At 40.7% G+C, this 26,894-nt stretch overlaps 1 long non-coding RNA gene across 1 annotated transcript; it reads left to right on the top strand.

Annotated features, from left to right (window-relative positions):
• Nucleotides 1–1,333: 1,333 nt before the first annotated feature.
• Nucleotides 1,334–25,883, top strand: LOC120374895. Its single transcript, XR_005586318.1, has 2 exons — nucleotides 1,334–2,089; nucleotides 25,837–25,883. It is a non-coding gene; the product is annotated as an uncharacterized LOC120374895 (long non-coding RNA).
• The last annotated feature ends 1,011 nt before the right edge of the window (nucleotides 25,884–26,894 follow it).

Genomic DNA, 26,894 nt, shown 5'->3' with positions numbered 1-26,894 from the left:
TTCCTCAGGACTGTGCCTAATGGCAATATCTAGCCTGAAGAGTTGAGATTCTACTTTAATCCAGGACTATTTTATACTCCAAAACTATTTCTTATCAAGCTTTTTCATTCTTACTGCAACTTCTGTAATAAAAGGTTTAATTGAAAAATAACCACCGCAGTGAAATAGATGCAATTGATTAATAGTACACAAGGTGTAATTAGACTGTGGAACTCATTGCCACAATATATAATTGAAGCCAAAAACATAGTTAAATTCAAAGAGGGATTGGACATTTATATGAATAAAAATAATGTCCAAAGTTATATGACTTAATTTTAAAAAATGTGGAGGGTGGGAGGGAAGCATGCTTCAGTATTTAAACCAAACTCAAACTATAAGGGATTAGGATGAGACTTTAACTGGGGGTAGGTTATGCCACATTTGCCTGGTGTGGGGTTCTTGCATCTTTCTCTGAAGTATCTGGTTCTGGCCACTGTCAGAGACAGTACACTAGACTAGATGGACCTTGGATCTGACCCAGTATGGCAGTTCCTATATAGTAGAACCTCAGAGTTCAAACACCTAGGGAAATGAATGTTTGAAATGCTGAACAAAACATTATGGTTGTTCTTTCAAAAGTTTACAACTGAACATTGGCTTAATACAGATTTGAAACTGTACTATGTATGCAGATGAAAAATGCAGCTTTTTAACCATCTTTAATTTAAATGAAACAAGCACAGAAACAGTTTCCTTACCTAGTCAAATCTTTTTTTAAAAAAACTTTCCCTTTATTTTATTAGTAGTTTATATTTAACACAGAACTGTACTCAGGGGCATGCACAACAGGGGGGAGGAGCAAGTAGGGGTACTGGCTCTCCCAATAATCATCAGAGGCACAGAACTCCTCCCAGCCCCAGGGCTGTGGAGGTGGGTGGGAGGGAAGAGTGAGCTCTTGCAGGAGCTGGGGCGAGGGAGGAGGGAAAAGTGAGCTTCTGCTGCAGCCAGGGTGGCACAGAATATGCCCCGCCATAAGGGGTCAAAGTTCAATTTCTGCGCATGCCTTGACTGTACTGGGTTTTTTTTGTTTGTTTGTTTGTTTTGTCTCTGCTGCTTCCTGATTGCGCACTTCTGATTCCAAATGAGGTATGTGGTTGACTGGTCAATTGGTAATTCTGAGGTTCTACTTTGTGGGGGTGTTCTCAGCTTCCCCTGTGATGCAGCAGCTGTTTCCCCAGCTGATCCTTGCTGAGTAGCTTAATTGCAATTATTGGACACCGCTGGGAAAGGATCAGGGCAGTCTACAAAAAGAGAGAGAGCGTGTACTGTTGGAAGTTCCCTTTGAGGGGGGGAGGCCTGATAGGAGTCTGGTGGAATGAGAAAGCTATTGCAGCAGGCTTAGCTCCTGTAATGGGTCTCAACATGGAAGCAAGGCTCTAGTGAAGGCAGCCCTGGGAGTCAGCATTTAACTAAGGAATGGAGCATAGGAGAAACTTAAGAGGGATGAATGTTCAAGTATGAGGGGGAGGCAGAAGTGACTTAAATATATATTTCCACTTTGTGTTTGTTAGGGGGAGCTTCAGGAGAGACCCCTGTGAGCCCCTGCTCTGGAAGAAGGGTGAACCTTGAGAGATTGGTGCCTAGGAAGACAGAGAGGTAATGGAGCAGCACAAGAATATAGGTACATAGTGGGCCCATGAAGAGGCTGTGGGGAAGATCTGCAGACAGGCTGAGATAGGAAGAAACCCAGGCAAAAAGTTGGAGAGGGAGGGGGGATGGTTTCTGAATAGACAGACCTTGTTTGCTTACTACGGAGTTCCTGGGTTGAAACCCAGAGGAGAGGGAGGAATTAGGTTTTCCTACAGACCCCCTGAGATAGGTGGTGTGACTAGAGGTAGAAGGATTAGTGAGTCTGTGAGGCCATTTAACTTTTGTTTGTTGACTCTCTGGTACCCCAGAAGGGGTAAGACTATAAAGTGACTTGGCTGGAGGGCTGAGTCAGGAGAAGAAGCAGTCCATTGCACAGCTGGAGTGGCTATTAACAGGGACCATCAGAGATAAGACTTACTTGCTATGCTGTGCCTTGCCATGAGGGAGCGCACCAGTGGTGAGTTGACTCTTCTACTGCAATCTATAGTGAAGTGTCTCTGAACTAAAGAGTTTTGAAAAAAGAGCGTGTTTAAGTATATGTTTGAAATGGCGTGGCTGAGGCAGATGTCCAAAATGTTGACAAAGAGTGACTTCTACATTGTACATGTAGAACACCACAGGCAAAATTCAGATAACTGCTGGGCCATTCCTCAATCTTGCAGAGAGCTCTGTATAGGCAGACTCCTTTGCGTGCATGAAGATGATTGTGGATTGAGAGCCTTGACTTGTGATGGTGGAACTACTAAAAGATGGAGGTGTCTGGTGTGTCACAGGAGATCTGTGGGGTTTTATGGCCCCGTAGCCTGTTCTATAGGGAGGGGGTAACCTCCCGCCCCACCCCACCCCTTGGTGGAACAATCAGAAAGGAATCATCAAAGATTCTGTGAGGCGATCCAATGAAGATTTGTTCCCCTGAGATTTCTTTTGTGTTTTCTGTGGGAGGCTCCTGGGTGCAAATCAGGGTTTTGACTGTATGGTTTTTATGATTGAGCCACTGGGGTGAGACCCTAGAGTCACTTTTCCACAATTAATTAGCATAGCTGCTAATGGGCTAACATGACTGGGCACTTCCCTCTTTCACAGGTGCACTGTGTTGTGGGAGTTGACATAAATATGCTGCAGACTTGCTTCTTGTAGTGTTGTTATTGCAATACAGACAGATGTGGGTCTTTAACACTAAAATAAACACTTTTACTGTCTTAAGCTTAGCTCGTTCTAAACGCCTAGGAGTACTCTGCTGCTTGCCAGTCGAGCAGTTAGTCTTCTGGAGAATCAGAATGCTAAAGAGTTAGTCTGATAGGGCCATATTCAACTCATTCCTTCTCCATGGACAAGGTAGCAAATATCAGCACATCCATACTGAGGAGTATGGAAGGGAAAGTGCCAGCATGAACTCCCTGCTGGAGGGTGGGGGGCAGATGAACAGGTTCCCTGGGCAGAGAAAGCAAGGTTAGGGAATAGTTGTTCTCTGCAGCATTGTTCCTCCCTCAATCCTGTACAGGTTCCTGTGTAAGCCTATGCTGCTGACTATGACTTCATTGGAATAACTCCAGGTTTACACTAGTGTAACTTAGAGCAGAAACTGGACTCAAGGTTTAAAGGACAATATAAGAAAATAAGGCAGCCAGACCACAGTATCATCTTTCCCATGCTGCATTTTGACTGTATAAATGATATGTCCTATAAGATTGTGTGATTCAGAGACTGGCTTACCTGTGAAATAAATTTTCTTTAAAATATACATTATTTTTATCAAATCAGCTGTTTTCTGATAGGCTGAAGTTTCTTTAAAAAAAAAAAAAGTAAATAATGCATGACTATCCAGCAATTCAACTGTCTGGCACAGATTTTATGTGGCAGAATGTTCAATGAATTAATTTACATTTGTATCAATACACTAAGTTAGCTACTGAGGGCTTCTTCTACTTACAGTATATGTTATGAATCAGATGAGACAGGAACAAATCAAACAATTGTGTTTAATGGCTCAAGTTTTGCAAGCTACAGTGTAAGATTATAAATGGTAGTTCTCTTTATCTCAGAGGCTGCATGCTCTTTACAGAACATATCTGTACACATCCATCCTCTGGAGAATGGCTAGGTCAGTCTATTTGAATCCTAGAACATCTGAATTTGTTTCCAAAATAAGGCTGGTGAAATCCTCCCCAGCCTGACAGTTTTCTTGATTACCGACAAAGTTCCTGCTGTCATAGAAACAGTTCTGAGTTGACCCAAACATGGATTAAGAGTGACACCAAGTGGTAAGATATTATTTTCCTCTGTGAATTCCTTCTAAATATACCTCCTCTTTTCGTTTTTGAAACTTGGTTCTTTTCTTTAAAGCAAACAGCCGTGGTTATAACATTTTAATTTTTTCGTCTTTAAATTCAAAGTAATATAGTGGCTGAGAAACTAAACATCAGACATTTGTATGTGAAGAAACATAGACTAACAAATCATTATAAGGTCTAAGGACTTCAGGTCCATGTGATGCTATTAATATAAAATTTCTCTTCCCTGGAATAAGACAGTGACTAGCTGATTTTTAATTATATGTATGTGGTGAAAGACATGGCATCATTTTCATGGATGAATCGTGGAATAGGAGGAGCTTTTCCTGTACTGGAATTCCATTGCTATAGAAATCAGTGACTTTTTTTTTTTTTTGGGTCCAGCAGCAAAATTTCTTGTCAGGGAAGAAATCTTCAGGCAAGAGCGAATCTAGTAAAGTGAGGACAATGACAAATGCTCCATCCTTCTTTTCAAATGGCATCCTAACAACAGGAAGTCAATGGAATGTTTTTCCATTTTCTTCAACAGCAGAATCTCTATGAAGGGAAGCCCATCAGTAGCCCACTAACAACATTTCTGAGAAACCCACAATTTTATACCACTGGATCAGAGCCTGCTGCCACAAAACTCTCTCTGTGCCTGGATGTAGGCAGTAAAATTACTACTTTGTTTGTGGGTGCTAGACACCCCTATATTGCCTGGTGGCTGATTCTACACATTATTAACAGCAGTGGGTAATCAAGCAATAGGTAATTATTGTTCCTATGAAGGAGAAAAAAGACCTACTAGCATAGGACATATTGTCTCTTGGGGCAATATACCAGCATTAACTCTGAAGTGACTTTCTGACTAAGCTTCCTAGCTAAAAACAGTATGTAATGTCTACTCTCTCCTCTTCTGTGTATAAAGCAGGTAAGCCAAGTAGTGTTAGAGAATCAGAGAAGATAGGCAGACAGATACATATTTGTATCCAGAAGGCTGACCTAACAAATCAAGAATGGAGGCTAAACATTAGGATTTTCCTGTAAAATCCTGGGAGAGTAACACAGAAAATTATGGAACAAATGTTATTCTGAATAGGAGTCATTGGGAAGTATCTGAATTAATGGCCAGTCCTATAACACACAGATAAATTAGCCGTTATGCAATTAGTTGCATTAAACTGAAGCCAAGAACAGATCATTTAAAGATCTGCGAATGACCTATGTAATTATTTCATTAATCTGTTGTACTTTCTAAAAATAGCACATCCAAATAGCAATTGTCACTGCAAACATGAGATTGCTCCCAGAGGGTGAATACTGGCATAGGTAACAAGCTCGCTACTTTCATATAGGACTGTGTGCTGCTGCTGCTGCTGAGTTGGAAGGTGACCATGCTTTTTTAGATGATGTCCTTGTGAGCTCTCAGATTACTTTGTTACATTGACAAGAGAAGACCTAATGCAGCAAAGCATCGCTGTATGCCAATAGAGCTAGGAGAAGGAAGTAATTCCACAGTTCCAGTAGCGGCAGTTGGTGGGTGTGGGTAAAAGGTGAATTAGGACTCTATACAAAGGAATGTACCTCAGTTTTACAGGACTGTCCTAATGGCCGAGCTGATTTCAGTATTTTAAAGTTGGGATATTGCCTCCGTTTCATTCTTGGCAATTAATCTCATTTTTTTTTTGCAGTACATTTATTGTCTTATACAGTGGCTTCCCAGTGCTTTTAAATAATGGCTATCAGACATTGATCATTATTTCCGTTTTATTACCACAACCAGTTTTGTATCAATGATCAATATGAATTCATGTTATTAATCAGATGGTATAGATTTTTAAACTACTTAAGTGTTTTAAAGGTCAGAACTTAATAGTCAATAGAAGTTAATAGTGTCACACAGCAACACAGTGTCATTTTCTATCATTCAAATTTGTTCTGGTAGGCCATACAGTACATTTGAAGTGAGTCCTTAGACATCCTGGGCCTCATTTTCCTACACAAAAATCTTAATTTTGGGAAATTGTCCATCCACATTAGCATTTGATTCATGAAGAATGAAGATCCTCAATCCCAATATTCCAGCTCTGACCATTGTTTGTGATTTGTAAGGCAACCACAACTTGCACTTCAATTGTCCAGAAAATGTTCAGCAGCCATTTTCTTCTTGAATTGCCAGGCTCAACAGGACATCACTACAGTAGAAGGAACTGGCAGCAAAAATCTTTGCTATAACAATGTCCAGAGCAGATGCTGTCACTTCCAGGAGTGAACTTCTAGCTTTTATCCATGACAACCAGAAATGCTTAAGTTGGTGGGTTCTCCACAATTTTGTTAGTTATAGTTAAAAATTAAAAACCCTAAATCAACCGGCTGCCTCACAAGCTGACACCCCACCTGCAGTGGACCCTTGCAGGTAGATCCCTTCACCTGTTCCTCCACCTTCTCTGCCCTGGAGAAACCTAGCTGATACGCTACTGAGCATTGGTGTCAACATGCTGGCCATCCATGTGCTGAGTAATTCTCCTACCTGTCTCTCCCCCCACACACATACCTCTCCACCACTGAATTGTGTGTGCACTATAATGCAGTCAGGGCACTCACACCACCAAAGCACACAGATTCTTACACAGTTCTGGGCACTGTGGGGTTTGGAGTGTCCCAGACTCTGTCATAGTAGGTTTGACAAAGTTCAATATGGAGGCAGACATATGGCCTGACGGAACCCCATATCAGAGGCAGATGGACCCTACATTCATCATTAAGTTAGGGACAGTGCTCTCAAGTAGAGCTGGGTAACTCTTCGTTTTAAAAAAAAAATACTTTGGTAAAAAACTGCAGTTTCAGGGATACCAAAATATATTTTTGCATGTTGATTTTTGTCAAATAGTTTTGATGAAAAAATTCTGAAAAATTGAATGAATTTTCAAACAGCCTCAAGGATGAATCATCCTGGAACATAAACCCTAATTCCCCAAACTATAGTGTGCACACCAAAGGTTACTAGCCCACAAATATTTCAAACTAACTCTACCAAGTTATTTTGAACAACACTTATGTCAGACCATTCTTCTTTTTTACTTGTATCTGTTTTCTTTGAGTAGCTACATTTGCTCCCAATTTTTTAAACTGTGGCTACTATAAACTATGGCTAAGTTGCTGATTCAGTCCCCTTTTCAATCAATGAGTTCTCCTTGCTGGAAGACACACATGCATGGCCTAAATTTTCAAATGTGACTAAGCTGATTTTTGGGTGCCTGTTTTTGAATACTTTTAAAGGGTCTGAATTTCCAGAACATGCTGAGTGCCTACCCTCTGACAGTCAGGCCTCTCTAAGGTGTTTAAAGCTGAGTCCCCAAAGTCACTAGTCCCTTCTGAAAATGTATGCCATGATTCTTTTCTTGCCTACATAGATCAGGCATTTTGGCAGTAGATGTTTACATTGTTTTTCTACTGATTTAAAGGATTATGATCACATGGTGCATCAGCCAATGATGGCATTGATGTCAACTACAAAACCATTTCTAACCTGTCTCTTAAGTGCCCCTCATGTAGAGAAGCATCGCTCATTTTAGTCACAAAGTCACCTACTTTCCACACAAATGTAGAGTCCCCTCTGTTTGATTATTAAAAATGATTTACAACAGGAACAAGGAATCATGAAACTGAGGTTTATAGAAAGAATTATTTACACTAAAGGAAGGAAGTCCTACAACATTATTAGTTTCCCACATAAATAATTTCCCTCATTTTGGTTGTTTGTCATATTTTGTTCCACATTTGGGCCTTGGCAGCTGCGGTATTTTAAGGACCTCTGACTGAAGGGGAGACCTCAGATATAGCACATAGGGAAAGGAAAGCATTGGAAGTATAAGGAATGATTTCTCCATTTCTCAACAACAAACTACAACTAGTCCCCAATCTTTCACCTGAAATCTGTATGTCGTAGAAGTGAAGTCAGCGTGATAAGACCGATCAGCAAATGTTTTGAGAGGATGCTGTCTGTCTCCATCTGACAAAAGGGAGCAGATGTTTGTGTTTAATTATTCATAAGCCATCTACTTTAGCTTGTGGTTCCTGCCTGTAAATATCAGGAGTATTCCAAGCCCCCAGGCAGTAGCCATTGGAAGACAAGTATAGAATCTGTTTGGTGGCGTAGCATAAAGCAGATCATAAAGCAACTTAAAAAAATATTATCCAAGGTGGAGGAGAGCACACTTTGGTTTGGTTTAATTTTAATGTCAAGTCCTACAGAAAAAAATTACCTTCTGTTTCAAGATCCAGGCAGGTTTTGTGGCATAGGAGCCCCTATATGGAATATTTCTTCACTGTGAGGGTCACTTTAGCGCTTGCTGAGGCTGTTTTACCCAAGAGAGATTTTTGAATTGTTTTCATACAGCTTGCAGAAATTATTAAAATATAACATGAGACAGACTCTAAATCAACTGCAAGCATTTTTAATCTCTCCTATATACAGTACAAAGGCTGAGAGCTGTTTAATATTGTCTCAGATGCCAAAATGTGCAACAACCTAATCAGGTGTAGCAGAGTAACCATGAAATTTTATAGTACTATCAAGCAGTTTTGTCTGTCTCATGATTTTTTTTTCTGTCTTGTGCCTTATGTATAAAAAGTCCAATCAACCCTGTACATTTTTGGTAAGTTCTCCACTGACCCTAGCAAAGTAGATATGACACATGAAAATTTCAGTTATTCTTGTGACTGCTACTCAAGTGTCACTGGGAGGGTATTAAGAAAAACTCAGAAAAAATATGGCACAGTTCCTGGCTCCAGCAGGCACAGAGAGGATGAATTTTGCCAACAGGCTTTAAACATCAGCATTTTCTAGGGATAATACTCCACTGACAATATTTGCTGGCTTTCATGAACAAAGGTTGTATTAATCTCCCACCCCACCCACTATTGTTTGATATGGAATTGTAAAAATCGGATTTTGCTGATGAACACCTCTGTGACCCCAACTCTTAAATTTTTAAAGGGTGGTGCAGGACTTATTCATGTGATTCATTAACACAACTGGGAATCATGTAGCTAGTTCCCTGGGCTGCTGTTTGAAACTTTGCACTTGTCTTCACATAAGGCTTGAAGAAGTGTTCCTTGAAATGGCTTAGCTAACATGAGAATAGTATCTTGTAAAATACTAGGGCATCCAAGGCAACTTTGATGCAGTGGTAGTTTTACCTTGATGTGGCTGGTCAAAGTGAACCATTGGGTTGGGGGCTAGCATTTACCTCAACTAGCGACATCAAGGTAAAAGCACCACTTGCCTTCTCTACACTAGGATTTTGAGATGGCTACCTCACGTTAAACTCATTGCAACACAATACAGATAACTTCTTAGAAAAGTTTTTGCCTGTGTAAATACTGTCCCAGTGGACTAATGTTTCCTGTTCCCACTCTCACTCATTTCAGGCATCATCCAAAGCTTTAAACTCTAGTTACAGGACAAGGCCCATTTTGCCTTTGCTCTTCTTCTTTATTTTAAACTATTGATGGGTGGTTTTAGAACATAAGAACGGCCACACTGAGTCAGACCAAAGGTCCATCTAGCCCGGTATCCTGTCTTCTGACCATGGCCAATGCTAGGTGCCCCAGAGGGAATGAACAGAACAGGTAATCATCAAGTGATTCATGCCCTGTCGCCTATTCCCAGTTTCTGGCAAACAGAGGCTAGGGACACCATCCCTGCCCATCCTGGCTAATAGCAATTGATGGACCTATCCTCCATGAATTTATCCAGTTCTTTTCTGAACCCTGTTATAGTCTTGGCTATCACACATCCTCTGGCAAACAGTTCCACAGGTTGACTTTTCAAAGATCAGTACAGACTGCATCAATTAGACCCATTACCTAGCAAAGCAGTATAACATTGCTTTTTCTTTGTATTGCATAATCTGTCTTTACTATCTGGAAACAATATTATTGCCTCTCACATAGCGTAAGCCAAAGCTTTACGGTGTTCTGTGAAAATGTTCCAGGTACACACATAAAAGTCCCTTAAGGGGAATATTCTCAGGACCCTAAAAGTAGCTGAACATATTGAAACCTGACCGCAATAAAGTGTTATCAAAAATGAGAATGACACCCAAATTTCCATCTCAGTGATGCACAACAGATAAACGGTAAAGGCTAAAGTCCTCAATTAGGGGTGTGTGTATATAGACAAAGCCTGGTACTCGGAAGGGCCTCCCCTGAGTAAACCAATAACATGGCTAGCTGCTTTCTCCAAAGTTACCTAGCTCCCTTCCTCAGGGATGATGGAAGGGTTAAACCAGTACTCAGCCAATATTACCGCACATTACTAATTGACAAGACATAAATGACTATTCATTATTTTTCAATGTGATTGTGCATGAAGCTTAAGAAAACCACTTAATGAAATCATCAGGGCTATGCATGTTAATACTAGCGCTGTTCCCTAGTAGAGGGTGTGTGTGAAAGAACAACTATTGAAGCAAGGGAAACTAAGATTACATATCCCCTTCTAGAAATATACTGTACAGTACAAGTAACCAGCAGAATTAGAGCCCATTTTTCTCAGTGCTTTGTTTTCTAACCACAGACTGGGTAAATTGAAGAATGAGCTTGACTAAAGCCATTTCAATAAGTAGATCCCCACCTAATATAAATATTCACTACCAATAATTAAAACTGTCTTGCCCCCTTTAGGACTGAATCCTGTTCCCCTTTAGATAGAGGTGCAAAGCTTGAAAATCAGTGGAATCTCCATGCAGAGAGGCCACAAAAGTCTGGGTCCCCCACTCCATATCATGGTGTAGGGCTCTGCCTTAGGCCTCTACATATTTTCTGTTAAATTCTACAGAATGATCCCAAAACACACAGAATGGTTCTCCTTTTCTATGAAATTCTATGCAACGTTTTCATAAGGGACTTCTAAAATTGTGTTTTTTCCACACATCTACTTTTATTCACTAAAGTAAGAAGTATTGTGAATACCTTGCAATTTTCAATGTTAGCAAAAGGCCAGTTTTCTCCGTACTGTGTCTGCCAGAACTAAACCTAAATCACTCTTTTAAAATGTCCAAAATTCCCTAGTGAAATTACATATTCACTGCAGACTTGTCTTTGTGACTGAACGGTACTTTGCATTCTGATGTATTTTAAGGAATGATTCATAAAGCCTGAAGATTAATTTAGAGATTTTTCTGTAACATTTTGTAAATCCTTCATTTAGGTTCCCTTCAGCACTTGTGGGCATTTTTTTAGGCTGTGTGGGCGAATGTATGTTGTAACACTGTAATTTAAACTGATTAACATCCCCGTTCTTGTAGCAGTAAACCTTTTATATATTCAATTAAAAAACAGAAGACATGGCCAACTCCATGAAGCCGCCTTAGGGACAGAGTCTCAGGCAAGGATTATGAAATCAGTGCCTGCACTTAGACGCCAAAATTAAGGGGAAACGTTTTCATTTGTTCTGACTTCCTATAATGTGAAATACTTGGATACCTGTTTGAACTACCGGGATCTTTCAGCCTGATAATTTCCTTTCATAAAAGCTCCCAGACCTTCAAGAGCTATGGGCCTCAGCACTGATAGACGTTGGCCTAGGTCTGATGCAGCAGTGAAGTGAAAATGGAGGATGTTTTGGCTGGAGAGAAAGAGAAATTTTAATTGAAAACAAAGTTTTTTTGCAAAATATTCATTTTCAACAAATGAACACGTTATTTCATTTAGAAAAAATATGACCAGCTCTACTGGTGATAGTGGTAGACAAACCCTTCAACTGAGGGAGCTCAGGAATTCTTAGGAATCACTCAGAACTTTGAGGAATTGGGCCCTCAGCTTAGACAGTACAATTAAGCTGGTTGGGTTCACTTTCTGGTCATAATCAGTTTCATATTCAGATTCTCATGGGACCAATACAATCTGGCTTGTTTTGTTTTTTTCCAACAGGTTTAAATTCAAGCAAAATCCCCATTTTTCCTGAAATCAGTACATAAACATTTCTTGAAAAGTTTGTATTCAGGGTTTGTGTTTAAAAAACAATAAAATCTCAATCTTGGGCCTAAACTACTTATTGTCCCTTTAAATCCTAACATCAATCTCTTGTGTATTTCCCTCAGAAAAGCAACTCTTATAAGTAAATGCTTGTGTGTGTGTGTGCTGAAGCTAACTTCAGCGGTTGTGGGGTGTGTCACTCTTTCTTTGATTGATGTTAGCACTGTCTCAGCTAGGTTAGGCACTCAAACAGCACCAGCGGATTTCCATAGGTCTGTATCCTGAGCAGCTGGGTTGCACTTGGCTGCACAAGCGTGAATGGGCATCTTCTGGTAAAGGTAGAATTCCTCTGTAGGGACTTCACTTCATCTGAATACTTCAGCATCTTTTCTGTTACTCTTGAAACAAAACATCGTGGATTTTAAAATGTAGCTTGTTTTGTTTTAAATGACTTTTCAGCAGACTCAGAGAGCAGTTTGTAATAAGCATTTGCAATCCTTATTCACTCTGTACCACCAACTGAAAAGGCTCAGACTGAAATAGCTGAACACCTATACCAATGATTTAACTCCCCTTGTACCTGAAAAGTGCTGGTAAAGGGACTGATTCTCTAGTCACAATGGTATAAATCAAGAGAAATGCCACTGAAGCAAATGGAATTACATTTGTGTAATACAGTGTGAGAGCAGAATCAAGATAATTTAGTAAGAATTAACTCCTTTTATCACTGAAACCTGAGGCCTAGCTAAGAGAGCGAGCACACCTTAGTAACCTTTATTATGACTCTCAGCTCTTACAGGAGCAGATTCCAGTCTCCCTTCCAATGGTATGGATCTGGGGTAAGTCCATTCACTCGAAGGGAGTTATGGATTTAATTCAACTTTACAGTAATGTAACAGACATCAGAAGCTGTCCCTCCATTCAGGAGTACCCAAAACCTTATACAACACTCCACTGGTGAAATGCTGTGATAAGATCAAGTGAACATTGTAAAACACATATATATATCTCCACTAAAACCCTCATTAAAGGTTAAGCAAGTCTCCTCCTCCTTGCATAAAAAAAATAAGATTATTCATTTCCCTGGAAGTTTGGCAGATATTAGGTTTACAAAATAGGTCAAACTTACCAAGTTATGGGCATATTTCTGAATCAGAGTGGCCCATCTCTATAAATTAAAAAAAAAATTTACACTTTTCATCCTTTTAGCCTTACCCTTGATGAAATGTAGTATCCCCCCAAATAATTCATTTCTTACCATGGGAGGTTCAATCCTGCTAGTTTGCCCCCCCCACACACACACACACAGAGCTTGCATAGGTCACAATGGAACATTTGCAGTCTGGGGCTCAAGAAGCTACCTTACCAATGGGCATCCTTTTGTAAACCAGCAAGTGTGGTTTGGGTCTAGTGCTCAAATGAGAACTAGCAAAATTTAGAAACAAGCAAGTTGACTCCTCTAAAGACACTTGTTCACCTCTCTGTACTGATGGCACAGTGTGCTGCATTTATCGTACTGATAGGCGAATTCTTCAGGACCAGCGATTTCATTCACACTGCAAAGCACCTCAGTGGCTGCACCTCAGTGGCGTTAAAGAAACTGTTGCTTGTTCCTACTGCGTTCAGGAAAACAGGGCTTTGTGTATATTCTTTGTAAATGTACATCCTATGTAAATCCTGTTTAGATTGCACTAAAGAAATACTCCAACATCAATTTCTCCTCTAGTAGAAACATCCCAGCAAGCCCCTGAATACTAGCTAACTACTCAAGCCAACGTGCGACAAGATTTATACAGAGACAGCAGAAATTAGAGGAAAAAGCATGAAACTGAGATTCAGAATCCTATGGCAGCTCTGCCACTGACTTTATTATCATTTATTATTTGTATTAGCTAGAATCCTTGGCTAGCGATCAGGTAGTAAGCAATTCAGGGCCGTAACTTACCACAACACGGAAACTGTGTGGTTCTGCTCCTGTGGCCCCGGTACTTCTTGGGGTGGCTTCATAGAGTTCCTTTATTCCTCTGCAAGTGGCAGCAGGGGAAGAGTCTCACAATATTTACCTCAGCAGCTGACGTGTATCTGCTTGGGTGAGCGGGCTGGGCCTCTTGCACTTTCCTTCTCCTGCCATACACAAAGATGTCTACTAGAATAGGATTGGCAGAGCCCCACAATGCAGTGGGTCTTGGAGTTAACCAATTGAGATGCACAGGAAGCTCTTTCATCTGAGGGCTATTTGTGCTGTTTACGCCCCATCTCAAAAAAAGATGTATTGGAAAAGGTTCAGAAAAGGGCAACAAAAAATGATTAGGGGTATGGAATGGCTTCCATATAAGGAGAGATTAATAAGACTGGGCCTTTTCAGCTTGAAAAGGAGATGACTAAGGGGGGATATGATAGAAGTCTATAAAATCATGACTGGTGTGGAGAAAGTAAATAAGGAAGTGTTATTTGCTCCTTCTCATTACAAGAACTGGGGGTCACCAAATGAAATTAATGGGCAGCAGGTTTAAAACAAACAAAAGGAAGTATTTCTTCACATAACACATGGTCAACCTGTGGAACTCCTTGCCAGAGGATGTTGTGAAGGCCAAGACTATATAACAGGGTTCAAAAAAGAACTGGATAAATTAATGAAGGATAGGTCCATCAATTGCTATTAGTCAGGTGTCCCTAACCTCTGTTTACCAGAAGCTAGGAATGGGTGACAGAGGTTGGATCACTTGATGATTACCTGTTCTATTCATTCCCTCTGGGGCACCTGGCATTGGCAACCATGTGAAATTTGTGTGCGGTCGTGTCTGCTGCTGCCCTCTGCCAAGCCCTATCAGAGAGTTAGTCAGCAGAGAACCAGATGGTGCCATAAATTAAAGCTAATATGAAAATGTTAATGCATTCATAAACAGAGATGGCCAGATCAGTTCAAACAAAATATAGACTGGCCTTGTCCTATGTGGAAGAAACTTCAGCTAAATTTTTCTTTCTCATTTTCACACACATCTACACGTCCTGGATCTGACTAGAAGAAGAGCGCTGGAAATCCGGCAAGGAAACCCCAATCTCATGAGTTTTCCGGTTATAAGAGAGGAAGATATTTCACTTCCCTCTTCACTTCTTGGGCTGTGCAACGCAGAGGATGCTTTATTTCAAGCCTGAGGCTTTACAGCTTATTTTCCCAGCTGCAGTCCAATCTGGTCATACTAACATTTCTTTTCTTTTTTTTTTTCCCCTCTATGTTTGCTGTTGTCTTTCATAAACAAAGGGCAGCCATGCATTTTTGGTCTGACTTTTATTTTAATTAAAGGGATGGGAGAGAAACACACCTAAGAAACAAAAGTAAAAGTTCCCATGAGAGAGCAGTATTTGTGTGTCTTCTGTAGAGCATACAGCTACAGTATAACATTGCAGTGTAGATGTTTGGGCTCAGGCTGGAACCTGGGCTTGGGAGGCCTGGGGTCTTCCTGGGGTCTCAGAGCCCAGGCTCCAGCCTGAGCCCAAATATCTACACTGCAATTTTTATCACCCTGCAGCATGAGTCTGAGTCAGCTGACCTGGACTGCTACGGGTGGTTTTATTGCTGAGTAGACATATCTGAAGACACCAAGGAAGGAACTGTCACTCCCATCCCCTGCAGTCTGGCTGCCTAATGGTCTGTGATGATGCATATGTTTACTTACAATCCCATAATAATATATAATGTCTCCAGGGAGGAGACCTGACTAATGTAAATCCTGGAACAAGTTATGAGCTTCAAAGGACTACTTGAAATAATATTTACTTTTACAATTAAATGGATTTCTCAGGTACCCCCTAGTGGGGAGGAATATGCTGATGAAAAGTCCTCCAATTATACAAGAACTCAGCCTTTTGAAGCTTTGCCCTGAGGGAGGGGACCTTTTGCACAGATCAACAACCCAAACAATTTAAAGAAGTGACTCTCAAATTCATGGCTGTGCTTGGTCTGAGCCAAGGCAGTGATCAACTTGTTACCACAGGAAAAGCCCTTGGTGAGGTTTTCCCAAGAGAGGTGATGGCTAGGGAGACAAAAGTCTAAAAATAGGTGCCCTTGCAGGACTATGAACGGAGAATACAGATGCAGTTGCCCTGAACTGTACCACAAGAATAAATTGTCTATCCTGATTTGTCAGAAGTTGTGAGTATGTCAATCTCTAGGTGAAGTCAATGGCAGCCAAAATCAGTGGACATTCTTGAAAGTTTAGTTGCTACTGACTTGACCAAGACCATCGGGGGGGAGTCAGAGTCACAAGTAGAATATAAGTATCCCTTGGTCTTAACCCTGTGCTGAGTCCACCACACCACACTGCTTCTCTCACTATTGAAATGTCCACCCCATGCCTTTCTGTATATGGCTAAGATTGCATGCAACACAGCAGGTAGGATGAACTTAAGTTGTGGGGGAGACATCAAAAAATTATTTCACAAGTCAAATCCAAAATACTAAGACACATCACTGAAACCTTTGTACTATATGGAGTAAAATGAATGGACCAGTCATGCCAGCGTCTGAGTGCAGTGCATGTCAGCTAATGTGATGAGAGGCAATGAACTGGCAGGCAACAAGCACCTTAAAAAACTCATGAGGTTTCTGCCTCTCTCCTGGTCCATGTGCAACAAGCAAACCTCCAGAAAATGTTAATATGGGAACTAGCACATTAAAAGTTATGTGCAAAAGGATCCAGTGCCACTAATAAGGTGAAACCTCCCCTACTTTGTGATCTCTTTTATAGAGAGAGCAGAAAGGGGTCCAGGCTGGACTACTCGTGTGCATCAGAGCTGGAGTGAGGATTAAGCACTGCAGCTGTACAAGCAACATTTCCAAGTGCTTTTGTTTTCAAGAAGGAAAAGGGGGTAAGCTGCAAATGTTAAGTAAATGCACTAGAATTGTCCATGAAGGGTCAGTGCCGAATTAACACCCATGAAGAATGAGGTCTTCTTCCACCAGACCAGTTTAGCACAGGCAGTAGTAGTGGGCGCTCGCGCACACCCTTTGTCCCACCAATGTCTGAAATCTGAGCTGGAAGGAGCAGTTCAGCCCACCCACAACTTCTCCTTGGCTTTTCTGCTGAGACTGCTGATCCGAAAAGCCCAATATGATGATGGGTCTTAGTGATAGTTTTGCTATGTTTCTTTCCCAAAATCATCTCAGGGGGGTTGCCCCTTCCCTATAGAATGAAAAGGAAGACATTAGCCTGTAAACCCATAGAAGGTACATGCCCCAAGACCACTCGAGCTGAGGCCCTGTGCCTCTGCCTTAGTTCTAAGAGCCTTTGCCCCCCCCCCACTTCATGTGCCAGGCACGGCACATTGGAATTGTGCTACCAGGATTTCCTCTATAGCTGGCTGCTCTTGGAACTCCTCTAAATGGAGTTCCCACAAGATGGGGAGGTTTAGGGATACTGAAAAACTACCACCACCTGCAGCTCCTTTAATTTTGGAGGGGTTGGTGGGAATGATACTTGTCTCCCCATTCCAAACCCACCCTCCTTTGACCCTTATTCACCTTCCCACCCATTTACAGATCTATGGAGGGCCCCCTGGTGGATCTTGGGCCAGGTGGAGGGGCAGTTGAGGGGAAGGCAAGTTATTCGATCACTTTATCATCTACCAGTTGTGTAAAACACTGGAAGGGATCATATCACTGCCAGCATGCTTGGTTATGCCCTATAAGTGTTGGCATTATGCATGTGTCCCATTTTCCAGTGTAGTACATGTTGCTGTGTGTCCCCACTTCCACATGGCTACATGCTGAGGAGCTTTGAGGAAGCGGCTCTGAATAATTATAATGGAAATGCATAAACTGACTTGACTGATGTCTGAATAATGCATACTGATTAGAATGGAAATCTGAATGCCTATGAATAGGATCTGTCCCTATCTAGTATTCGACAGAGCCTGGGTGAATGCCCAACTCATCCTCGTGCTGTAGTTTGGCTTTACTAGTAACCCAAAAATAAGAAACAGTAACAACTTCAAGCTAAGCTTTTTCCCTCCCCGAATATGGCTGATCCAAAACGTTAAGCTCCCAGGTGTACTCTGCTCCAAGGAGATATTCCCACCCTCTATATATCCTGATTGGAGCTAATATGATGCCCTTATACAACGCCTGACTACCACACAGGATGGATCTGAAAAATGAAAACCAGCATTACACTGAGAAAGATGATGAGATGGGCAGATATCAGCCCAGCATTTTGTCTCAGCTACGTGGGTGTAACTCTATCTATGGCAGTCACAGAAAGCTAATAGCTTCTAGAAGAAGTCGCAGACAGGGGAAGCTGAAGTCCCATGGAAGATCTTTCATTTATTTCTGAACTTGTTCTCCAATTGCTAAAAGCCACTGGGGACCACATCAGCATTAAGCTAGTTTATTTAAACAAAAACAAATGTTTACCTATTCTTTCTATACGTGAGAAAGTGAATAGTGCATGGAACAGGAGAACATTAAAAGTTAGAGTAAATGAACACACAAAAGGTTTATATCATCCAAAGCAAAAATGATGCAAATTACATCTCAATGTTGTGAGAAACATGACAAAATAAAATTTACAAATCTGAAGAATCTGTTCAACATAATGCTGGCTACAACAGTCCTCCTGACACAGCTGCTCTATTTAAAAAACAAATTTCTATAAGAAGTTGTCTTTTACATGATTGGAATATTCATAAACCAGTGACTAGTCCAGCTAAATCTCTTCTAAATGCCTGGTTCATAGATTTACAATGCATCTTTTTCAATGTAAGTTACCATAGTTACAGCACAATTCTGGGTGGAATATCCTTTCATTACAAATTGTTACATATTTATATACAAATAGCTTAAATGCATTTTTTTTCCAAGCTCAGTCTGAGATTAGAGTGGCTTTAAAGCAGAATTCTGTGGCAGAGCCTGGTGCATAATGAGGACAAGCTAGACTGAGCCTGAGAGGAGTCAGCCCTGTGTATGGCATGTACAGCTCTGCCATCCAGAGAAACCCAATTCCTCCTCCTATCTTGCTGCAGGATGGAGAGTACTTTACTACAGCCCTTTTCAGGGCACAGAATATCTCCCTGCCTTGTGCCCAGCCAGCTCTGCTGATTTATATTTTGGGAGTGGGGTGCAGGAATGGTTCCATCCACTCATTACCCACTTGTTACTAACTCGTTCACAATGGGGTGCACAGCCCCTGCTCTCTCCCTCTCTCCTCCCTATCTTTTCCCTGATTCCCAGAGCTACCACCCAGGCAAGGCTAATACTGCCATACAAGGAAGTAAGGAGTGGGGTCTTTATTCCCTTGCAGGCCCTGTAGTTCAAAGACACAGTAACCATATCACTATAGCCCTGTAACATTAGAGCAGGGGTCAGCAACCTTTCAGAAGTGGTGTGCCGAGTCTTCATTTATTCACTCTAATTTAAGTTTTCGCATGCCAGTCATACATTTTAACATTTTTAGAAGGTCTCTTTCTCTAAGTCTATAATATATAACTAAACTATTGTTGTATGTAAAGTAAATAAGGTTTTTAAAATGTTTAAGAAGCTTCATTTAAAATTAAATTAAAATGCAGAGCTCCCTGGACAAGTGGCCAGGATCTAGGCAGTGTGAGTGCCACTGAAAATCAGCTTGTGTGTCGCCTTCGGTACCCGTGCCATAGGTTGCCTACCCCTGCATTAGAGGATAGTAAGACCCCAGATAATATTATTCTTCAACTAACATGAAAGAATTTCTTCCATAACATAGATTCTTCTCTTCTGATATGCACTAAAATACCAAAGATCTGAACTTCCACTGGCTGGACCTTTTTTTCTAATGAGCTATGAGCATGTCTCATTGTCTAATTATATGATTATCTGAGCTCTAAATTATCCAGGTATATTTGGTGTTGCATGATACGTTCTGTTCACAGGGATTCTACTGTCCTTTACATAGTAGAGGATCTGTTCCATTATTGTATAAAGTGGTAGATGAAAGAATTTTGTCCTCTGTGTCATGTCTAGCCTATAAAGTAGGAGATCCTCCCCTCACTTGTCAGGGTTGACCCTGAATGATTTGCCATTCTCTGAAATAACACTTCACACCCAAACACATATCCAATCATCTTTGTCAAACCCATCCCATGACATGGTCAAATTTCATGGTTGCCAGGATCAGGATAACACAATCTTTTCTCTTTTTGCAAGGTCGTTTTAAGGAATTGAGGATTTTGATTGTGCTAGTAGGGTCCATGTTTTTAAAACAATGCTGAAATAGGGAGATAATAGTCAAAGACCTGCCACAGCCGATAGCTTCACCTTATGATTTAAAGGACTTTTGGGGACTAAGGGAAGAAAAGAGCATTGCAAGATACCATTGTTGGAAGCTTTGAGCTGGCAACTCTTATGCAATGCTTTGCTTTCACACACAACCGCCATTCCAGGTGTTTGTTTTTTTTTTTTTTTTTTAGTGTTGGTGCACACAGCAAAGAGTCTGCTGCTGCTGCTGTGCTGTTGCTGAATTGCATGCAAATGCATTCATTCAGCTCTCTCTCCTCTCTACTCCCACATGTGTCTTCTCTCTCTTCTCTACTCTAGCAGCAAGCATGCAGCAGCACAGCAAAACTGAACTATGGAAGATTTTGAGATTTAGGCCCCACTATGATCATCATTGTTGCAGTTACGTTGTACTTTAGATGTTGTTGTTTTTTCTTCCAGGCCCCCAAAGTGACTGGGGCTTCATGCTTTTGGGTGGTGGGGGGAATAGAGAGATCCTGTCCCAAAAAGAAACAAAAAAAAACAATGACAAACAAAAATGTGTGACAACAATACCATTGACATGAACACAAGCCACCTAACAGTAGGCCCAGGCCAATGAGAATCCTTGGATGGTATCAGTGTCTTCTCTGCTCCTTTTTTTTTTTTTTTCTTGTTGTGTGTGTGTGTGGTGTGGTGTGACACCAGAACACAGCAATGTAACAAAAAAAAAGCAAAAGCAAATTAAAAATAAAAAAAAATGAAATAGGAAAAAAAAATCATTTTTTTTATTTTTTTTTGCAATTTTAATTTTTTACAATTATGCTTTTGTTTGTTGTTTTGTTCAAAGGAGCTGAGGAAAGGAGAAGGATGGAGGCATAGCTCAGCTGCAGCTCTGACTGAGCTGAGAGCTCTGCCAGAGGGAGAAGCAAGGGGGGGGAGCCTTTGATCTCGTGGGTCCCCGACAACCCTGAACAGGCAGGAAGAGGGAGGAAGGAAGGGCTGGAGGCTCCTACGGACCACTTTCACAATTTTGACTTTTGATAATTTTTAAAGGTAGAGATTCAGTATTAGATTAGGGGAGGCCCCCACCCAGCCAGATTGAATTGAAAAAATTTCATAGGAACACCTTTTTATTTTTTTTTTTTTTTTTTTTTTTATTTAATTCTATTATGTAAATTCCATCAAATTGTAGGGTTAATTAATGGGTTAAATGGATTTGCTGATCTAATGATATCAGGGAGAGTTTGTTTTTGCAGTTTTGTGGAGGATCTGATGCAATAATACCACACCACACCCACAGAGGTAACCTAGTTGAAAAGTGTGTTCACTGGTGTTGTCTTCACTGGATTTCTAGAAGAAGATTTGATTGGCTGATTGTGCATTGATTGCATCTAGCTGAAAGAGCTGTTTTTGCAATGATTTCTTTTTTTTATTTTTTTTTTTTTTTTTTTTTTTTTTTTTCAAAAAAAATCTTCAAAAAAAAAATAAAAAAAAACTTAAAAAAAAAAAAAAAAAAACTGGCAAAACAATGTGTGTGTGTGTGTGTGTGTGTGTGAGTGCGCGCGTGTCCCTCTTCATATATTCATCAAAAAGTGAAATGTTGACAGTTTTGGTTAATGTACAATGTTTTCGGATTGCTCTCTAATCAGATTTGGAGACTAAAATGGAAAAAACTAAACTACTCATTAATCTCACTCGTGAACCCATCATTCACTGGCATTCTCTGTTTTCAGTACATTTATGCCTTGCAGAATCTACCCACATAGAAGACAAGATTCTACTCGCATTATTTTCTTTCTTTATCTTTTAAAGCTCAGAAAATCTAATCTCTGCTTTAAAAAAAATCTGTCTTTATTAAGTTACCTCTGATTTATATAATTTACCATAAAGTTCATTAAAGACTTCATTAATTTTTCACCAGTCTGAAACAGTCTTCTCATTGCTGTTTTTTCTCAGCTGAGATATAATTAAATTGGTTCGACTTTTTAATTTGGGGAGCAAATCATTTACCTGCCCTATCACCAGGTTTACAATAATTACATTTTGCTCTGTCAGATGTTAAATGATTCCCCTCCCCACCCCCATCAGTTCCAGTAATTAGGGTCCTGTATTTAATACTTAGCACATTTCAATCACTGTATTTTATGTTCTCACTGTCATAAGGCTAACTGGATCTTCGGTCTTTTTCCTTCATATAAGTCATATTTTAAAACTACAGTGACAAAGAAGCTTTCCATTGACCTGTGTCCTTAAATGTATCCCAGATAGACTAGTAATAACCAGTCATGGAATTCTCTTGGTATTTGTGTTCCTTTCTCTCAAAAGCTCAATGGCTCTATTTTAGGACAGGGATATCAGAACAACCTATCAAGCTATAATATATTTCAGATCACAAGTCAGAATAGTGATTAAGACAGTTTCATCTCTTGTGAAACAATTACAGGTCAAATTGTGCTAAGGCCAATCCTGTAAAAGCAGACTCATGCATCACATCTGCAATGCCATTTCACTAATATGCAAGAGGCTTTAAAATGTACCACTAACAAAGCAAAATCTCTGAGTGCCAGCAAGTATCTCAAAATGCTGAAATGCCATCATCTGAAGCAAAACAAAGTTGTTACAATAAACAGATGAAAGCAATAAATTCTGAATTAGGAACACAGCAGATCAGATGAGTGGTCTATCTAGTCCAATGTCCTTCTCTGGCCCCTATTCAGAAAGCATGCCCTGCCCCAAGGGGAATTTTTCTTTCTACCCACCATTGGTTAGTAATTGCCTTGATGCCTGAGGCTTTTTGCAAGCATTGCATACATATAAAAGGGGTAAAAAACAAGTGTGATGTCATGGTAGGGGTCTATTATAGACCACCTAACCAGGAAGAAGAGATAGATGAGGGTTTTTTTTAATAACTAACAAAATCAACCAAAGTACAGGACTTGGTGTTGATGGGGGGGACTCCAGCTACCCAGACATGTGCTGAGAAAATAATACAGCAGGGCACAAATTATCCAACAAGTTCTTGGAATGCATTGGAGACAAATTTTTATTACAGAAGGGGGAGAAAGCAAGCAGGGAAGAGGCTATTCTAGATTTGATTCTGACAAATAGTGGGGAACTGGTTGAGAATTTGAAGGTGAAAGGGAACCTGGATGAAAGTGATCATGAAATAATAAAGTTCATAATTCTTAGGAATGGTAGGAGGGAAAACAGCAGAATAAAGACAATGCACCTCCAGAAGGCTGGCTTTAACAAACTCAGAGAATTGATAGATAAAATCAGTGGGAAGCAAGATGAAGGGAAAATAGAGTTCAGGAGACTTAGCAGTTTTTTAAAGAGACATTAAGAGCACAAGAGCAAACTATCCCAATGCACAGGAAAGATAGGAAGTGTGGTTAGTGACCACCCTAGCTTAACCAGGAGATCTTCAGTGACCTGAGACTCAAAAAAGATTAATACAAAAAGTGGAAACTAGGTCAAATTACAAAGGATGACTATTAAAACACAAACACACACACACACACACACACACAAGCATGTAGGGACAAGATTAGAAAGGTCAAGGCACACTACAAGATTACACCAGCTAGGGACACAAAGGATAACAAGAAAACTTTTGACAAATACATTAGAAGCAAGGACAGGGTAGGGCCATTACTCACTGAACAGGAAAAGACACTAACAGAACATGCAGCACTGGCCAAAGTGTTAATGACTTTTTTTTTTTCAGTTTGTGACGGGGCGGGACAGCCCCGCACTGGTACAGCAGGGGTTAATCCTTCTTTGATAGCAGAGGAAGCCACGCCCAGGAAGCTCTGCTGGGCGTGCTCCAACTGGCAGACCGATATAAAAGCCTGCAGGTCTGCTCAGTCGGGTCAGCTCCTGCAGGAGGAGAGCCAGTGAGCCTGGACCGGGCGGGGTCAGCCGAGCAGAGGGGATTGTAGAGACTGACAGCCTTAAAGCTGCAGTACCGCTCAGCGTGTTGCGGCGGATGAGAGCTTGCCACAAACAGGGCCCTGGGTCGGGCTCGGTGGAGAGGCGGACCCCAGTCCCCCCCCCCCCCTTGACTCTGGCCGAGAGGGGGTTTACATGAACTCGGCAGACCGAAGGACAAGGAGTGGCGCGGCGCTAGGCCCCCCAGCCCCCCTGCCACTAGGGGTGCTCACAGTTTCCACCAAAAAAGTTAGCAGTGATTGGACAGCTAACATAGTGAACATCAGTGTAAATGGGGTCGGATATGAGGCTAAAATAGGAAAAGAACAAGTTAAGAATTACTTAGACAAGTTGAATGTCCTCACACTAGCAGGGCCTGATGAAATACATCCTAGAATAATTAAAGAACTGCCTGAGAAGATTTCTGAGCCATTAGTAATAATCTCAGAGAATTCATGAAGGATGGGAGAGATTCCAAAGGACTGGAAAAGAGCAAATATGGGGAATAAGTCACCTTAACTGGTCTATAATGAGAAAGATAATGGAGCAAATAATCAGTTTGTAAGCACCTAAAAGATAAGATAAGAACAAATCATGTCAAACTAATATGCTTATTTGACAGGGCAACAAACCTCGTGGATGGGGGTTCAGTAGATATAATATATTTCAACTTTAGTAAGGCTTTTGAAACTGTCTTATATTAACTTCTCATAAGCAAACTAGGGAAATGCAGCCTAGATGACACTATTATAAGGTGGATGCACAACTGGAGAGAACTGTATTCAGAGAATAGTTATCAATGATTCACAATCAAGCTGAAAGGACATATCAAGTGGGGGCTTGCAGGGATCTGCCCTGAGTCCCATTCTCTACAGTGTCTTCATAAATTATTTGGATGATGGCAAAAAGAGTACACTTATAAAGTTTGCAGAAAATGCTAAGCTGGAGAGATTTCAAGTGCTCTGGAGGACAGGATTAGAATTCAAAATTATCTTGAGAAGCTGGAGAAATGGTCTGAAATAAATAGCATGTATTTCACTAAGGACAAATGCAAAGTACTACATATAGGAAGGAATAATAAATTACACAAATACAAAATGGGAAATGACAACTGCCTAGGAAGGAGTACTGAGGAAAAGGATCTGGGGGTCATAGTGGATCAAAAACTAAGTATGAGTCAACAGTGCAACACTGTTGCAAAAAAAGCAAACAGCATCCTACCATATATTAGCAGAAGTGTTGTAAGCAAGACACGAGAGGTAATTCTACCACTCTACTCAGCACTGATAGTACTGTGTCCAGTTCTGGGTACCACACTTTGGGAACGATGAGGACAAATTGGAGAAAGTCCAGAGGAGAGTAACAAAAATTATTAGAGGTCAGGAAAGATTGAAAAAAATAGGTTTATTTAGTCTGGAGAAGAGAAGACTGGGGGGGAGGGGACATAAATCTTCAAGTACATAAAAGGTTGCTATAAGGAGGAGGGAGATAAATTATTGTTCTTATCCAGTGAGGACAGGACAAGAAGCAATGGGCTTAAATTGCAGCAAGGGAGATTTAGGTCAGACATTAGGAAAAAACTTCCAAACTGTCAGGGTAAAGCACTGTAACAAATTACTTAGGAAGGCTGTGGAATCTCCATCATTGGAGGTTTTTAAGAACAGCTTGGAAAAACAGCTGTCAAGGATGGTCTAGAAAAATAATACTTAGTCCTGCCTCAGTGCAGGGGACTGGACTAGATGTGACCTACCAAGGTCCCTTCCAGTCCTACATTTCTATGATTCTATCCAGGGCCGGCTCCAGCTGTTTTGCCGCCTCAAGCAGCAAAGGAAAAAAAAGAAAAAAAGAAAAACCCGATTGAGCTGCCACCGAAGTGCCGCCCAAGAGAAAGAGAGGGAAGGAAGGACCCGCCGCTGAATTGCTGCCGAAGACCCGGACATGCCGGGCCAGTAACGGACAGAATGCTGCCACTTTCTATTGGCTGCCTTAGGCACCTGCTTCCTTTGCTGGTGCCTGGAGCCAGCCCTGATTCTATGAAAAACCTGCTTTGTTTCTGGTCATTGCCACAGTTAGATATTCTTCCATTTGTCCTTCTCCATTGGTGTTTGTCCTTGTTCAGAACGCAATAGCTACATTAAAAAGTTACACTAATTGGATGATTGCTGTGAGGCTCCCACCAACACAGTATTTGGAAATGTAACAGACTTTTTTGTTCCAAAGAATATTTGTTAAACACAGAAAGTGGAATAATACATTCTGTAGACACAAAGACAGCGTGGAACATTAAGGTGAACTTTGCTTGCAAACAAGGTGACCTGAGGAATCGGTATATTGTCTCTAATATCTTACATTCAGTGGTTTTAATTCCCAGTTCTGCACTGTGTTTGACAGACCATTCATTTGAAGGGCTTCTGGGATATGCAGGTGACTCAAGTTCAGATAGTTATTTTAAGGATATGTTGCTTGTGTTTATTTTTTAATGCTAAAGAGAACACACAGAGAGGAGCCAAGAAAGACCTTTTGCACACAAAGAAAAATGTGCTTTCCAGAAGGAGAATGTTTTGACATTTAACTGAGTTTATTTTGGGATACATTTCCTTTAAACTCTAACATTGGTAACAGAGGGTGTCTCAGTTAACACTACTTTTAACTTTCACTGAAGCAGAGTCTCCTCTTGACAGGTGGAGAACTATTATTATAACTCTGATTGTTATTTCTTATTCTTGCTGTTATTATTAATAGCATTTTTCTCCGAGGTAGCATCTTTGATCTGAAAGTGCATATTTTTAACAGCGAGGATAATTAATCATTGGAACAATTTACCAAGGGTTATGGTGGATCATCACTGC

The sequence above is a fragment of the Mauremys reevesii genome, linkage group 11, assembly GCF_016161935.1.
Source record: "Mauremys reevesii isolate NIE-2019 linkage group 11, ASM1616193v1, whole genome shotgun sequence".
Lineage (NCBI taxonomy): Eukaryota > Metazoa > Chordata > Testudines > Geoemydidae > Mauremys > Mauremys reevesii.
Note: the sequence above shows the minus strand (reverse complement) of the source record. Positions and strands in the feature narration are given on the sequence as shown.